This window comes from Sturnus vulgaris, chromosome 7 (assembly GCF_052056855.1).
Source record: "Sturnus vulgaris isolate bStuVul1 chromosome 7, bStuVul1.hap1, whole genome shotgun sequence".
In the NCBI taxonomy this organism is placed as follows: Eukaryota; Metazoa; Chordata; class Aves; order Passeriformes; family Sturnidae; genus Sturnus; species Sturnus vulgaris.
The window spans coordinates 12,691,512-12,709,586 of record NC_142249.1 but is presented as its reverse complement, the minus strand read 5'-3'; the positions used below and the strand labels follow the sequence as shown (position 1 = coordinate 12,709,586).

At 39.5% G+C, this 18,075-nt stretch overlaps 1 long non-coding RNA gene across 3 annotated transcripts in view; it reads left to right on the top strand.

Moving 5' to 3' along the window:
• LOC148223165 (uncharacterized) overlaps positions 1-18,075 on the top strand; it is a 60,401-nt gene that overhangs the window by 33,785 nt on the left and 8,541 nt on the right. For all 3 annotated transcript variants that reach the window (XR_015804787.1, XR_015804788.1, XR_015804786.1), the window contains exons 5-6: positions 14,786-14,860; positions 15,831-15,922. This is a non-coding gene — a long non-coding RNA (uncharacterized LOC148223165). The remainder of the gene's footprint in view (positions 1-14,785; positions 14,861-15,830; positions 15,923-18,075) is intronic.

Sequence of the window (18,075 nt, the reverse complement as noted above, 5' to 3'; positions counted from 1 at the left end):
TCCTTTTCCTGGTCTAATTCAATAATGAAATCTGGTTTTATGAAATAGTTTAACAATTTAACAGGAAACAGATTAAGAATTAATTGGTTTCTGTTCTTTTCATGTACTGCCCATTATAGCTGCAGTTATAATCTAGAGCAGTGACATGAGTCATCAGTAGAATATTACCTTTATTTCTGATTTGCTTTTCCCCATAATTATCCTGATTTCTGTTCTTTGGCTGTTATAAATATAATGAGGAATAGCTGAGGACATGAATTTTGCTGGAATATTCTGCTGCTGTCTGGCACATTCTAAAAGCATTAACTGTGGTTTAATCTTGAATGGCACAAAGGCCCCAACATCATAGATGTGCTCAGGGTAAGTGCAGGCACTCTCCTCAAGAGCTTGTAGGCTAAATAAACATGGGTTAATTGGCAAATACAAAAAGGTCTGCAGAACAAATAATTATCTAATTTACTGGTGGGTAACAGAAATTTTAATTGATTTGGCCTCTGTGACAAATCTGTGCCTGAATCAATAGTTTAATCTGAGTCTGAAATTTATTGCCTTAATGAGAAGGACATCTTATTTCAGCTGTAACATGACCCTTTCCTGAATAAGCAGACTGAGAAAGCTTTAGTAGTTAACTTCTGCAACCTTCTGCCTCTTAGCAATTAACAGAGAGACTAATTCTGCAAGGTAAGGAAGCCTTTCTGGGTGGTGGTAAATATTTCTCTTCCATTGCCAAGGAGTTTGAAGTCTTGGTAATAATAATAATAATAATACAGAAATTCTGATGTATTGTCTGCTTAAACGTGAGAAATAAAAGTGCCAGGTCAGATAGGAAAGGATTAAGAATGGTTTGCATCCAGATCATAAGAGATAATTAAGCAGCTGGACTCCACTTTGTCATTGGAGGGTGTAAAGACATCCTGATGGGACAGCTTCCAAAGGAAAGTTCTGGTTGGGCTGCTTTTACACTGATGATCCCACTGGTTTTCTCTGCTTGCACACTTTCACTATTGCCACATTTCATATTTCTCCTCGTTATTATTTCAGACATAGCCTTCCCTTATGTCTCCCTGTTTCCAAAGCATTTTAGATGGCCTCTGTCAGGAGTACCCCAATAGTGCAGTGGTAACCCTGTCTCCTTTTTCCAGCAGCTCCAGCCTTCAGGGTCTGGCTGGTGCTTTTCTGCAGCCCACTCATCACCAGCCCAAAGGGGTGTGTGCCCCTTCTCAGCACTGCACACACGAGCACCTCTCAGCTGCACCTCTTACAAGTGTGGTTAGCATCCCCTACATCACAAACCAGCTCACAGAAGAAGAATGGACCCTGCTCTCCTCATGGGATTGGGAGCACCCAACACTCCAAAACCCGAGTTAATGTCTGCAAAGATCTCACACCTTGGTGAGTAGCTCCTTTTGTTTAACCTGTTGTAGCCATTCAAGGAACAGAATGGCCTTCTTCATTTTAGTGTGACTGACAGGCATCAGAATGTTCATCAGCCTCAGTGAACTCTGCTTCTGTATGCAGATCCATTTGACAGCAACCATGAACTCTTTCAGCATAACAAAAGTCACTAAAATATTTAATATCCTGCTTTTAGTTGGGGGCGGGGGGGGGGCATCCACAAAGCACCAATATTTCTGCTGGGCTATTTGCTTAATAGAAGATATATCCAACTAAATATGATTGTTTTTCTTATCTCAGGGCTATCAGAGACATGGGCCTTTAGCTATCATAATTACTCTATAAGCAGTTAGAAGAGGCGGATTATATATATTTATATAAAGAAAATTGCAACAGAAGTCTAAATAGAACTCTTAAAATTTCCTTTTCTCCTTTTATTAGCAGTTTTTCCATATAAGGAAAATCCTTTTTTTTAATTAAGAGATCATCAAAACCTCCTTTCCCACTTAAATTATCATAGCTGGCTTTTAGCTATTGAGCAATCTGTTTTTCCTCTTTCTACTAGTTTGCACCTTCGTATTATTTCCTGCTTTCATGTCATCACTCCATATTTGCACTCCTGTGCCTTCCTGTGGTTGCTCAACTGTCATATCTTCAATACAAGAAAATCCACTGGCTTTGTCCTTGTCTATTATAAACTATATATGTGATTAAAAGCAGGAATGTAATGAAATTCAAATATTTGTTACTTCATTGGAGATAAAGACCAAATAAATATCTCCATAACTACGCCCTTACATTTCATTGCTCAAACCTATGGGCTATGGGTAGTAAAAAAAGATAAAGTTTTTTTCTTTTGTGAGCAATAGTCAAAATGTCACAGTCAGTGAAGTGCTGCAAACTGGCAGGCTGTGGCTTGGAATTTTGTTGGGAAGTATCTCACATCCTGCACAGTGGTGAGAGCCTGTTTTCCCTGAGCCTGGAGCTCAGGCAATGCAGGTGCCACGTGAGGAATTCCAGCTGAGGAGGCTGCACGCTGCCTTGGTGCCACTTGTTCTGCTGAGCTGTTTCCTTTTGCTGGAGGAGATTAGGGTACACTGGCACACCATGTAATCACAGGGCTCTGTCTCTGCAGTACAACTCACAGGAAAGGAGCTTACATTTTTCTTTTAATAAGCCAAACTTGTTTAAGCATGTACAGTCCTGGCTTGTCAGCTCCCTGCTGCTGTGGCTCAGCGTTTGTGCCTTGCCTCGTCCTCTGATGAGTCCCAAAGGTCTCTTGCCTACACCCCAAGCAAATGTCTTAACTGCTTGTTAGCAGAAGGGGAACACTTCTGCTAAACTACTGTGTAGCCCTAAAAATGGAGCTAAAGGTAACCAAATAATAATATTTTCAGTCATTGTTTTATCCCTGCACTGAGTATTCAGTAAGAACTCTGAGGCTTGGAAATACTCTTGCCAAGATAGTCACTTCTTGCCATATTCAAAATGTTTTTGAATGTAGTAAACAAAACACTTCCAAAAGCGTTCTAAAAACTCAGGGAAAAATTAACATTTGCAGTTATTTATGGAATTGCAATGGGTATATTCAATTTTCCCCATCTACAGATGTAGAGAATCATGATCACAGTAAAACTGGTATGGGTCAAATATTTGTGTATTGACAAGAGAAGGGGAGCCTCCAGCATCAATTTACAGAGACCAAAACTGAGAACAGATTTGGTTTTGATTGGAATGGAGATAAACCCCGTGGCCTGGGCACCACTGCCTAACTCTACAAACACAACTGAATAAAGGTGGAGAGAGCTGTAGGATCAATAGTACAGGTACAACACTAAAATGAACACGTTAGCTATATAAGCCTCCCAATCATAGCCAACTTTTATGTTTTTCCCTGTAATTAAACCTTTGTTTTATGGTTTATTAACTCACCATGCCCACAGAGAGGTGCTTTTGAAGAGAAAGCCACCAAGAACTACAACTGTGAGACTAGAGTGCATTTTTAAAATACAAGTCAAGGTAATTTTGCAAATGGACAGTGCCTTCTCATTGAAAATGTAATTACCCTGTACATGGGGTTGATAGCTCGAGCAGAGCTAATGCCTCCATTCATTTATCCTTTCATCTTGGGATGTTGCAGCTCAGTGTGGAAGAACAGCTGAAATCAGTGCAGTGACTTTGGCAATTATCACAATATTTACTGTGCTTCACGAGAACGAGACTGATTTATATGGTCTGCAGGTAGCCTGAAGGAAGGGCCTACACAATTTCCTCTCCCCTGGTGCAAGTTCAGGACCAATGCAGCAAAGGGAGCTCTACTACCCCAGTGCCCTGTGTTTATTCTTCAGGCAGACTGAAGCTCCAGTTTGCTTCAGGGTACCCAAGAGCTGGCAGCAGGTGCTGCACTAGAACACCAGTGTCCACAAACTCAGACAAGTTTCCATTTTTGCTCTGAGAAATGATGACCCAGAAGTAGCTATGAGGATTTCCTCTGTCCAGTGAATATTCCCTGTTCCTTTGAATACGTATTTTAAAGTCACAAGATAATAGGATACTTTACAGTGTTTTCCCTAAATTATTTTGTCTTAAAACCTGAAAGAATACTTCTCCATGTGAGATACATTGCAAAACCACAGGCATCTGAATGACATTCAGTGTCCTTTCTACTATCTGCTCTTGGCTCACTGCATTTAGCTGATTTTCTTTATGACTACTAGAAGGTTCAGACATTTTATCACTTCACTCCCAGTCTAAGATCCCTTTTTCTTCAGCTCATAGTAATTGTGAGAAATGGCTTTCCATTCACTTTTATCAAAAGATGGAGCCCTGCTGGGGCAGCAGCAGATCAGCAACATGAGGATGCACCCACTGTTCCTCATGCCCTCATCCTTCAGCTCAGTGAAAGGGGAACTGCAGAAAACTCCACTAATACACAAATGCAGCTTGTACATTTGGGGGAGGAGAGCTTACCTGTGGTTTGTTGTTGCTTTGAAAAGCAAAATGAAGCAACACAGCCTCCTTTGAGGGAGCATCAGAATTCAAATGCAGAATTCTTGTCAATTAACCCCCCTTGGAGCAATACACAGCAGTTTGTTCCTTTATTGATATCCCACTAGTTTTGAGGAATCTTAGCTAAGAGGATGGCCTCATTTTTCTGTACCAACACACACAGGAAGGAAAGTTGTATTGCAAATACAGTGACACCTCATGAGTGACAAGAAGCCTGGACAACCTGAGTCTCTGTGTGAGAGAGGGAAAGAAAAAGGGACAAACCCAAAGTCACCCTGAGCCTGTAGAAAGCTGGCTTTAAGCATAACCTGGATATGATGGTCAGACAAGTCTGTGCATATGTGGACAAATTTGGGCAGAAAAATTAATGTACTTAATCTAAAGAGCAGGAGCCGTAAAGAGAACTAGATATCTTCATTAGGGAAGAAAAATATTCCTGAAAATGTTTAATGGGTGCACGGAGAGAGTGGAATTATAAAACATTTGAGAAGAATTTGTATTCTGCAGCAGAACTCAGGACAATTTGTGCAGCTTTCTTGTAATAAGACACTATAAAGAAAGAAATGGTAATTATATACACTTCCTTTATATGCAGCTGATAGATACCTTTAAATACTGCAACAGCTTGCTGATGTACCCCTAGTATTTGAATAAATACCTGAAGTAAATAGGTTGATGAAACCTCTCATAAACTGCCAGGTGGGTAAGGAGCTATTATGAAAGCACCATAATTTGCTCAGTTTTGCCTTGGTACAAGCTGTTCCTGAGCAAGTCTCTAGGATCAGGGATCACAGGCAGACACAGAGGTTCAAGGAAAACTACTCTTAGTTTCATGATGGAAATTCACATAGGCTGCACCAGAATATAAAGACCAAATACGCCAAGGTAAAATTCCTGTGAGTTGCAATTTAATTTTATTTTGGCAATTAATCTGGGACTACTGAAACTATAATCTTCCTCACTAATTTTCTTGGAGGTCATTTGGAGGCTAACCTGAAGAACTATTTGTTGCTAACACAAACATCTAAATGTGAAAGTCTTACCATGATCAGTTTTACATGATCATGTGTTTTAAAATATATTGCTATCGATTAGAGGATTAAAAGGATTAATTAGAGGATTTAAATTTCATAATTAAAAAGCAATCCCACAGTGAAACCTATAACTTTGTTTGTAATCATCTGTAGTAATTCTCAGAGCAGACAGCATGTTAGAGCCAGACTATGCTGCATTTCTTCTCCCTGTCTCCTAAAGGAACCAGCACTGAATCGAGCTCATTTTGCATTCTAGGTTTCTCAAAAATTCAATAACGATCCCAATCTGATTTGTTTTCTTCCTCTCCACTCCCCTCCCACCCCACCTCCCCCAAACATCACAACAATCTTAAAATTTGATGTCTCAAAATCTCATTATTCTTCTGAGAGAGTGACTATTTTCCCATTTCATGGTAGCTTACAAGGCTGATTGTTTTCTTGGAGCAGGCTGAGTGGGGCCAGGCATTCAGCCTTGGCAGGACAACACTCTTAGGTAACTTTGTCAGTGACAGGGTGGCTGGAGAAGCAAGAACCATGTGGCAGCGCAGCTTCTCCTGCTCCTAAGGTGCCATCTCCAAGGTCTTTTCCCATGGAACCAATCCCAGCATTCTAAATCTGAGAAAGCAGTCAAAATATTAGTCAGGTTTTCCTTCAGAGGTATGATTTTCATTCCTCATCTACCAATTAGACGTTTTTGTTTTTGCAATGCTCTTTATTGCAAGCACTTTTTCTTGGCACAAAATGGTTGTTTGTTATCTAAATGTAAGTGGGGCTATGGATGCTCTCAAAAGAACACTGACCTTTAAGCATATGTGTAACATCTGTAAGAAACAGCTGGAAAATCTATCACGTGCTTCTTCAGGTAAAAGTGCAAAGTAGTGCTCCTGCAAAGCTTTTTTCCAACCCCTTCTTTTCACATCATGCATCACACAGCAGTGCCATTCATTAACAACTGAAAAAGTAATTCTCTATTGGCCTGAATATTCTAACACAGAATATAAGGTGCCCATAGGTGAAATTGCTAGTGCAAAAAAGAAAAAGAAAATACCCAATGAACCTTGTTTTTTCCTACTACTTTTAGCTTTCAAGCACTCATCTGCTAAATAAGCTCCTTTTTAACATCCATTTTTCTCCCTGCTAAAATTACTCCACCTGACTAATCATTCCTCAAGCATTTAAACACATTAGCTAATTGGCTTGCAGGGGTTCAAGCAAGTGGCTGGTAAACCTCAGATAATGCTGGCAACATTCAGAGATTCAGATGATTATCCAAAATTTACCCAAACTCAGCCTCCCCTGGCTAAAAGCTCAGTGAGGATTGCCATTTTTTATGGTTTCAGGTTGGCCATAAAAAGCAGCAGGTCTTTTGCTCATGCTGCTGCCTTCCAGTTTTCCCTAAGACACTTTCTATATAGACAAATATTTCTTTCATACATTTCAGATTATATGAGTGAAAAATCTGCCTAAAGATTGAGAATGGCTTCAGGTCCTGGGTTTAGGGCATCATATTCTGGACTTGTTTATGCAGCTGTGTCCTGTGGCCATGGCAAGGCACCCATGGGTGTGCACTGTCACCAGTTCCTGATCCCTTGAGTGCAGCCACTGCAAGAGCATCACTCAGTGCCAGGCTTGTGGATATTTTCCTTGCAGGATACAGCTTGTGACACATGAGCCCTGCATGGGCACTAAACCAAACCAGTCTTAGGCAATGGGAAAGTTCTGAAGATCTGAACAAAAGAACAAACCCTGAGCCACTCCAGCCCCCATTTTCTCTGATACTTTCCTTTGGCTGGACTGAATATCCAGAAAATCATTCCAGATGATGTTTTGTTTCCTGAGCTGATGCTCTCTCCTTGCCTTACAAGAGTTTGCTGTCACCTCAGCCACATTCAGTAAAAGTGAGACTGGTTTCCTGGGCTCCAAAGGCATTTCTCTGCTCTCTGAGGCTCTTTGTGTGCTCCCTGCCCTCGTGTTTCACTGTGGCAAGCAGTCACCTTTTTCTCCCTCAGGACAGGCTCCCATGTGTCCAGGGCCAGGCTGGCTCCTGGAGGGATGTGCTGAGGCTCCTGGAGCAGGTGTAGCCCAGCACATCCCCTGTTGGAGCGAGGGCAGGAGAAGGCAGAGCCAGTTTGGCACAGTGTGTAACCTTGGCCCAAAGCACAGAGCCTGGGTCACACTCCCGTGCTGCACTCACACCCCCTGTCCCTGCTGCTAAAGTGGGGGTAAAAGGCACTGAAGGATTTGACTGTCCCCTTTGGAAATACGTGAGCACTCTCCCATTCCCCTCTCCCCAAACTCTGGGATGGTATTTCATCACTATCTGAGTGATCATAGAAAGTTTAACCTGCAAAATTATGCACTGTAAATGACAACCATTTTACTCTCAAGGTGAAAGACTTGGAGACAGGGAGAAAGAATGAAAAAGAGAGAGCCAGTTTCCATGACAACCCAATGAAACTTATACACCATAGGAAAATGTCATTTTCCAAAAAAGACAGAACTTCATGGACAAGAGGTACAGTACATCAGAAAAGAAATTGCAGTTTTAAATGAAAAGCTAATTTGCATTTATGGTATTGAGTTTCATTCTCTAGTTACAAGACCCAATTGTAGACAATTTAGTAGTGAAAATTATATTCAACATTTCAGGTGAATAATGTAGATTATGATCTAGTTCAGCCAGAAGTTCTTAGTGGCAGACTCAGGTTCAGAGAACACAGGTGTGGATGGATGTTGCTTTAGCTGGGCTGCAGCATCAGAGAAGTTCCTGATATTTTACACCCTCTAATACACCTTGCAAAGTCAGGATCTGTCCGTAGCTGTTGAGATTCCTGCCACAGCTTGCAATTTCAGCACCTAAAGTTATCCCTCCCAGATTCCATGTTACCTGTGATACCATCAATCACCATCCATTGTGAGCCACATCGCATAGGAGAGCATTTTATGATGAGCATTAGCGTGGTGATATAGCAAAGAGCATTGTTAATGAAGCATGGAAAAAGAATAAATTCAGCTAATGGGTATATGTGTCAAATTTCAATTAGGGATACGTTGGAAAGTGAAAGAGAGCGACGAGCATACAAATTAAACCTTTGACCTTCAGAGTAAAGGGAGAAAAACCTGGGAGAAAAGGGGGATGTTCAGAGAATGCCAAAAAGTCTGAGTGAAAACTTTGAACTACTCTTTTCTCCTTAATTACCACTATTTAAGAAGTGACTCAGAAACATTCTGTTTTGATTCACTGGTTTGTTGACAGCTATGTTACTGTTTGTGCTGTTTACTGCGTGGGGGAGAGATAAAGACTGGGAGCAATTTATGGTGATGGCAGACAAAATCTCACCTTTGTGGAGCCTGGGCAGGGGATATTAAAGCTTATCCTTCCCTGCCTGTGAAGTGCCACTGGAAAGAACCTCCTTCTCACTCATCTTAGGCTTCCAAACAGGTCCGAGTTGAGTCAAAAAATGTTTTAATGCATAATTTGATGTGCATGGCTTTTGAATGCAAATAAACAGTACTGAGGGGGTTGCAGCAGGAGCAAAGCTGAGCAGGCTGCAAGGGGTGGACACGGCTCAAGGCACCCAGGAATGTTGTAGCTCATATTTGCTGTGACAGTGAAGGGAGCAGTGGTTCAGATACACAGCAGTGAGTTCTCACAGGTGCTGCTGCAACCCTGCAGACGTGATTTAACATCAGCTGCTCTACTAAAGCAGGGTAGGATGAATTCAGCTCGAGTTTAATAAGTAAAATTGCCATTACATGTACATATGTCAGGGTTTAATTAAACTCATTTTTCTGCATGAGGAGTGAGGGTCTGTTTCACAGAGCACTGAGGCTTGTGTGGAAAACTGCTAAGACCTGAACCTGTGTCCATTGCCCTGGCAAAAGCCAACATGCTGATGCTTTTCTGACTTGTTGACTGCTAGAGAAAGCTTCCTGGGATGCTTTGTGTGTGAAGCACACCTGAGGACAGTGCTGGGACAGACACCTCTGCCTGTGCCCTGTCAATTAAAAACAGCAGGCAGGAAGTCACCTCTCATTGCCAGCCTAGCAAGGAAACAAAACCCACTTGCATTATTTCCCCACAATCAATTAATACAGTTAATACTTTGAGGTTTCAAAAACAGTTGCACATTTGCCAGGAGACCAACCCTTGATAGATCTCATAGTGCATTCTCAAGTTGTAACATGGGATTTCATTTCCCACAAAAGTCCATCATTTTGAGGATCTCCCTTTATCTTTACTTTGCACTTTTTAAATCACAAAAGCCTCTGGCTCCTTGGCAGTGCAAGTCTGTCACCTCTAGACATCCCTCCTGCCATCCCACTGCTCTGTGGGTGTGTGCAGCCAGCTGCAGATTTAAACGCAGCACAGGGCTCCAGTTTGTGTCAACTTCAGCACAGAAGGCAAGATTATTACAGTAAATATAGTATTATATAAAACCTTGAGAGCACGAGGGAAAGAGATCTCTGTGTCTTGTGGACAACCCCAGGCTCACCAGGAGAAGCCCACATGGAAAAAACCTTGATGCCCTCTAGTCAGCTCTTTCACCTGTACATTTGGTTTCCATCTACAAATGTAGAGCAGATATTTTCGAACATCACAAATGCCTCTTTGCTGAATACTTTCTGAGTTTGTAAGTGTATGTAAATGACTACTATCAAAAGAAAATATTACATAGAAAACTGTGTCTTCAAAAGCTCATGTAAAGACTAGAGAAATGTTGAATTCATCCTTCATTCAGAATTACTAGCATTTTTCTTTTTAAGTTTTCAACTACGACAGGTATCTCAGAAATATTTCATGATTATTCTTGGCATCTGATAATGGATATATGGATAGCTAATTATCCCGTTAATTCATATGACATCACTTTTGTTTCATGACTGAATGATGTATGTCCTGTAAGAAGGTAATACAGGAGTATTTCTAAGTGGAAAAATTTGCTTTGCTAAATCCTGCAGCCTGAAATTTAAATTCTCTTAATTCCCCTATGGCAGCACATATTTAAGACAGGTTTTCCATCTTTTGTATTTACTTTCAGTAGCTAAAAAGAAAATATTGTCAAAAGAGTATCTTCTCTAGTTTAATGAACATCTAAATGTTTATTTATGACTATATTGATTGGTTTTAATAGCATAAATAGGTAACATTATTGTTATTAGATAAATATTATTCTGTAGAAGTGGATTTCCAGTCTTAATGTTCTCATTTACAGGTTAGAGAAGAAGGAATCTTCTGTGAACTTCCTGCAGTATTTGTTTTCAGTTTGTGTTTAAGTGAAAATCCTTGCCAGAAAACTCATCAATAAAATATTCAGGGAAGTTTTATTTGCTATTATAGTGTATTGAACCATAGGAAAACATAATCCTATTTTTTAACTTTTAAGAGCAACCCCTCAATGAATCGGGGCTTCCTTTAAAGACATGCCCCAAATAAACTGATGTTCTCCAGGCACTGCAATGCTCAGATACTGCAAAGGAGGTGGAATATCTGTGGGCAGATACAGAAGGCTGGCACAGGGGAGTGAGGCTCTCCAGTGCCTCATTGGGACCTGACACAAAGATGGAGCAAGGAAAACAGGTGAGGGATCCAGCACACTGAGTGAACTCAGAGTTTTAACTGCCTGTGTCTGTGTTACCTGGGGGGAATTCTTTCCTGTTTTGGCAGGTTTTTTCCAAATACCTTCAAGCTTCGGATAACTCCTTTTCCTTCCCACAAGCAGCAGAGATGATCATGGGTGCTGCAGGCTTAGTCCTGTCAGGTAAATTATATAAAAAACAGCCCACAGCTACACCACTTCTTGCTCAAATCAGGGCTGGAGATCCTGACCCAAAGCTGCAGATCATTTTCTCTCTTGCTAGTGAAGATGGAGACCTGCCTTACTTGCCAGATTTCCCCCCTGATTAGAAACAATATCTAATGCAATTTAAATCTGACATTGGGGTGGTGTCACCAGACATAGGGACATTCCTCAGTACATTAGAAGGAGGAGTTGGGTGAGTCAGAGAAGAAATTAACCTGCTTTAATTTAGGGCTGGGTACCTACACTGCACCAACAGCTCAGTATGCTCAGAGAGTCAGATGGATTAAATGCAGCAATTTATTGCCAAGATGAAGGATTTAAGCACAGTGGATGTGTGTTTATGTTTTACACCTCTAACCTTGCCTCTGTTGTGCAGACTTGAAAATCGCACCAGTGAGAAGAGGATAAGTATGGCTATCTTCAGGTGGAGGGCTTAGGAAATTTAAGAGACAGAAAAAATGAAGAGTATGAAGAGTCCTTCCATCACTCAAGGAATTTTTCAGGACCTTTCTGCTTTTTGATGCAATATAGATTGCTACAATAGATTGTTAGGAGAATGTCATAAAACATAGATTAATGACTGCATTTTCATCCTTTTGATGTGCCATTTAATGAGGTATTTTCTTTCATACTCAACATCAAAAAGGCAACCGCTGGAATTCTTCACGTATACATCAAATAAGTTTTTGTCTTAACAGGTATAATCATCTAGGCCAGAGAATGCTGCTTTTATATCCACTGTTTTGCAGCTGATTTGATATAGACAGTCTAGTACTAGTGTTTACTCACTAGAGTAATTGAAAATGTATGTGCAAGTTCTGTAGCTCAAGCCCACTCTGCTTCTTAAATGAAAGGGAACAAGGTCTCCCTCTCTTTAAGTAAGATTAAATTTGCCATTTAAAGAGCTTTTAAGCACATCCAGCATACTTTTACTTTACAGAATTTGTAGCTTTCACTTTAATCAACATTCTCTTTAAAGGGTCCTACTTTTAACACTGCAGCCTTTATGATCATCTATAAAGTGAATACAATTATTCTGAAAGCTCTTGTTAGGTGGTATATTGAAAAGATGTCCAGCTTTTCATAACAAGAGATTTGCTTCTGTAGGTAACTGTGATTTTGACAAAACAATCACACCACAAGTATCTTGAGCAAGTTTGGGCTTGCAGGAAAAAAATCACCTCCTGGAAAGACTGAATTACCTCCTAGATATACTGGCTCTGCAGTTGAAATGATTTCATTTCACTCGAAAACCATGAGCATATTGGGCTTTCAGTTCAGACAAGTTGCAAAACTTTTACCCCTGATTGTGCCCTTGTGCTGCTCCAGTCACTGTCACTGTTGGGAGAACATGGAGAAACCTCCTTCCTTCCAAGTATTTGTTCCCATTGCCTTCAAGCAGGTTTTGAGCTGTTGCTGGGCTACAAGGGCAAGGTTTGATTTTTTTACACAAATGACCAGTGGGGGTTCTGGTACAAAGCCCTCTGTGGGCTCAGGCTCTCACCCATCCAGGAACTGCCTTGGACTTGTTGCCAAGTTTGCTGCCACGACAGTTTTGTTCCCTGCCATTTCTGAGGGCTTCAGTATGGTTTAACAAGTGTCCCAGTAGATAGCAGTGTTGCCTAAAAGTGCTGGGAATTTGTATGAAGAAAGCTTTCTACTATATATTCCTAAAATTTATGTTATACCTTAAGACTATTCATTCAAACACAATATGGGCAAATTGCAAAATGTCTCCCAAAACATAAGCTGTAACAAATACGAATTTCGACATTCATTCCTACACATTTCTGCATTTAATCAACCTGTTCTTCTCTATGCCACCCAGTCATTTAGTGCTTACATTCTAAAGACATTTTACAAGACCTGTGGAATTATGTTTTAAAATATAATGAGATAGAAAGCTCTGTTTTGTTTCAGGAAAAAACAAATTCAAATAATGCTCTCCAGTTCTCTTTATAATGATTGGATATGCAAAAGCTGGTTTTAAATTCTATTACTCATCTCCAGCAGCAGGCTCAGCTGAAGGAACACAGGAGAGTTCTTTGCAGTGTTTTGCAGATACATCATTTTTCTGAACTGAGGTGAAGGTTGGTTTGCATAGAGCTGTGTGCAAGTGAATAAGCACAGCCACTAGTACTGCTATGCAATTTGTTCTTTCTCTTGTTCCAGGAGACAGCACAAATGCTTTTCTTTTTTTAAAAAAACAAATATTGGGATTATATTAATACATGCCTATTTGTCTCTGACTAATTGCTCACCTCTGACCATAGCTTCAGGTCCTAAATGTAACTATTGCTTTCCCAAGGTGGTAATAGGAAGGTGGTATATGTCCAGAAAACGTCTCATGTGTATTTATGAGCAAACCATACTCATAAATAAGGTAGAGAATTGTTTACTTGTTGCTTTGGGAAATATCCCCCAATTTTCTTAGGTTTATTATCAATGACTCCTCTTGCCATGATAATGTCTATATATATGTATATCTCTTATATGTATATAACTATACAAATATATCTCTTATATGTATATATCTCTACATATATATAGATTTAATATACGAAATCCTGAAATGTTACACTGAGAAGTAAAACTATCCACAGTGTTTGAAGATATGAGCTAGAAGTCCATTCTTCCCACAGACCTTAGATTGACAGGTGGCTCTGAATGAGTTTTTAAATATATCTTTGGAGATTTAAAAATAGTTTTATACCAGAAGGCAAATATACAGTAGCTTCTTCTGTGAAGCTTATCTTTCAATTGGCAATAAATAGTGTATGGCTCAGGGATTTTTGATCTAGTTTGGCCTGCTATACCTGAATGGATTGCTTTAATATGCTATTGAGATGAGCTCCCACTCTGGAAGGTCATTAAAAGGTAATGAATCACCAGCTTTCCTTAGCCTGAGCTGAAGCCCAGCAGCTCTCAGCCTGCAGTGCCATCACCAGGGAGGGGCTGTGGTCTGAGGGCAGCCAGGGACCCTTCCCTCCATCAGCCATGCCACTTCTTTATCACACAACAGAACTGTAGCTTTTCCCGTGGCTTTCTAATGGTGGCTTCATTGAGAAGGGGGGCATTTAAACTCTCACATCTTTATCTTTCATTTTTTCTGAGATACTCTCCTTCTCACACCCTCAAAATTTAATTTACTTTTAAACAAGCACCCTATATGAATACTATGTGGGTAAAAGTTATTTAAGAGAGAGGCAGAGTTTTGTATTGCTGCTTTTTTCCTCTAAAAAATTATATTATATAATAATCATAAAGAACAACCAAATACCTTGTCTTAAGCTGTATGTAATGGCCTCTAATTGAAAACTCTGTGTACCCCGTGTCTCGCTTTCTAAGTATAAATGGATACTTAGTGAATAAGATGTCTGACTTGAACTGAAATGAAAATTAAGGTGAATCTTGGTGAGCCAGGACCCTCTATTGTATATTGATTGAAGTTTTTCATCATTTGATGAAGGTAAAATAGCTTCTATTTCAGGATAAATATTTCTCTTGAAAAAAAATAAAATCACCTATTTATTTATTTTTCAGGGCAATATGTGTCCTGAAGAAGAGAGTCTGTGGTGTCAAGAAATGCCAGCTAATAGATGGCATGGAAGACTGAAGGTGAATTACATGTGAATTTCTTTTACACAGAACTCTTCAAATGCTGGCAGTAACACAATCATTCTGATAAATAAGCCAAAGAGTAATTACTGAGCACTGGGATGGTTAGCTACCACCTGAAGGCATAATTCTACAAGACAAATGCACATGGATTTTGACAACAGATAAGATTTCTGATTTCCTACACAGCAGAAAACTCTCCCCACCTTACCACTTTACAATGACATTACTTGCTTGATTATTATCATTCATCTTTTGCATTCTAAAGAAAAGTAGTTTCAGTGGAGGTAAAATACCTGTGAAATTACCCACTCTTTCTTTTTTATAAGTAAAAGCTATTTGTCCTTATACTCTGCTCTCATACAAAATCCTTTCAGTCTGAGACATGGGCCACATCCCAGCTGAGCCATAGGGCTAACTTCCAAGTCCAAAGGAAATTTCTGTGGGTAATCTATCTTATTGCAATAGAAGAACTGAGCTGGCTGCAGACGTCTCACCAAAGCTGCAATTCACCAGCTTTCTCCTATTCTGAGTTAAGCTACTGTATCTGATTCAGGAAATAAGCTGGAGAGAAAAAAAAAAAAATCACATTTGGCTTGTTCAGACACCAACTATAAATATAGTTAATTTTATACAGGTTAAGCATGGTTGTAAGGTGCCAGGAAAGTACATGATGCATAAAACAGGCCTTCCAGAAAATAATTCTACAGTAAATTGTACTTTTGCTTATAATGAAGCTATATATAAACTACACAACGAGGCAAGTCATGCCCACATTGAACTGTTGAATAGTGTGCCAAACCTGCGATTATTACTTCATTTTTCTTGATTCCCTTATTTCCCACATAATTCTCTTGTTTTCCACTTTAAAAATGTTATTGTCTCTACAAAGCTCATGAAGGTCAAGAAAAAATATTACTATCAGTATATACTGTGAATAGACTGAATTTTTTTTATCTTGTTCTTTCAGTCTTACAGAGTAACAGAGTACAGGATCAAGTTTTCAAGATCCACAGATCTTGAAGGACAGAGCACCCATTAGAGACTTGGTGTGACAAGCAGGTAGAGTCTGCATTTTCATTTCTGCTTCCCCTCTGGTGGTGGCCACTTTTGAAAAACCTGAATATGGGGTTTATTATCCAACCAAAGGAGGTGAATGCATTGACATTCTCCATTTCCATTCTGTCTCACTGGATGAGGCCTTAAGAAAAGGAGAGGGGAAAGAGCTGGTCACTGCAGCCACTTTGCAGCTGTGCCTGCTGAACTCTGCACATCTGGCAGACACAAGCTTGGTTTTCATAATGCCATGTGCCTGTTTATGTCACAAAGATTAAAGGCACATTTTAACAGACATTTGCTTTATAAACTTGCTTATGAAAAGAAAACAATGACTTTTTTTTTCCCAGGTGATATTTTAGCATAATGGGAATCATCACAAAGAGCAATCACTTTCTGAGCAGGTGCTTAGCTTCATTACCCTGTATTAGGAAATGTAAAAACATGATATATAAAAATGAATCTGGTATCACGTAACTCCTAGTAAATGAAAAATAACTCTCCTCCTGTCAGTTAAGCCTAACCAACATTAAAATTAGCACAAATGAGGTCAGAGTCCGGCCCAGAGATTATTCAATATATTAAAGAAGAGATAGTGAAGTGTCTTACTTGTCATTTGCTTAATTTTGTGTTTCTCCAAACTACTCTTATTGGCATCAAGTACACTGAATATATTTAAATATAAATACCAAATTATAAACCGTAGTATACTTCATCTGTGTAGTAAGCCATGAGTTAGAACTTGCTTTCACTGCTAGGACTGGAATTAGCAAGGTATTTGAATAAAGGAAAAACGATTATAGGATTACTAAAGAAAACAGTAGCAAAATATGCACATCTAGAAGACCCTAAAGGAAACAGTGGACAAAAGCAACAGGTACTGAGACCCCAGTAATTGTTGTTAAAGCAATGTGCATGCTAAAAGGATATTCTCTATGTAACATCCTAAATCCAAACCCAAACTATTTTCTTGCTAAATTACCTTAAAAGACAATAACTCTTAAAATAATTTTGATGTAAAAAACCAGCCATACAGTAGTTTATACTCTTAGATTAGGTCTTAGTCTCAGTGTGTCTGTAGGAATGTTCTTGATTATTGCTTGCTTGAATTTAAATTTCTATTAAACACAAGGGCATAGCTGACACACAAAATTCACATTTATAAATAGTTTCTTATTCCCACAAACTCCAACAATCATTGGAAGAAATCTGGCCTCAAATTGCTAGCCATGCAATTAATTGTTTTTCTGTGGTGATTGGAAGCTTCAACACATTTTACTGTTTTTTAATCAGAAACTGTTTCCAAATTAAGGATTCTTGCTCAGAATTTGTGCCTGTACTTTATGCTTCCAGAGGAATTAATCTTAGTAGGAAACAATCAAGTAACTGTACATGTGATTCGAAACCCATGTAGTTTAGGAGGTGTGCAGATTTTTCACATGAAAAGATGCAGCTCAAAATTAATTTGACACATTAAAATGTTTCCTATCACTTTCCCTGTTCAGAACTGCTTGGGCAAGATGGTGTAGACAGAACATTTCTCTTTAAATGAGGTTTTGACTGCATAGATACCAGGGCAGCCTCGCACAAGGCTGTTTTTATCTTTTACTCTGGTGACAAGGTGCTAGTCCAATTGCTGTAATTAGGGATTCAACACATTCTAATATTGGAAAGCAAATAGCATTTTTAGTGCAAACCTTCACTCGGGGAAAAAAAAAAAAAAAAGAAACAAGCCACACTAAGCTATAATTCCCAGAAGTTTGAGAGAGAACATTTTAAAGCTGGCAGAGCAGAGATAAATGAAAAGGATAGAAAACACTCTGAAAGTATGTTTCAAGCCAAACATTTCAAAGTGCTACCAATAGAAAACCAATAAAGACTTCCATTACCACATTACTTCCCTGTTGTAAACCTGTGCATGTAATTTTTCTTAAAAAAATACTCAACCTGCTCTGGGGAGTCACCACCCAAGCATCTCAGTAGAAGCTGTCTGGGAGTTCAAGAATTTAGGTGACAAATAAAGGAAATCCTGCAGCTGCTGACTCACTTCACACAAAGGTAATTGCAGGTGACCTGAGCAAGGTCCTGTCTTGAGCAAAATCAGGAAAAGTCACAGAAATGCAATGAGACAGGTTCTGTTTCTCAGTGTGACAGCTGGC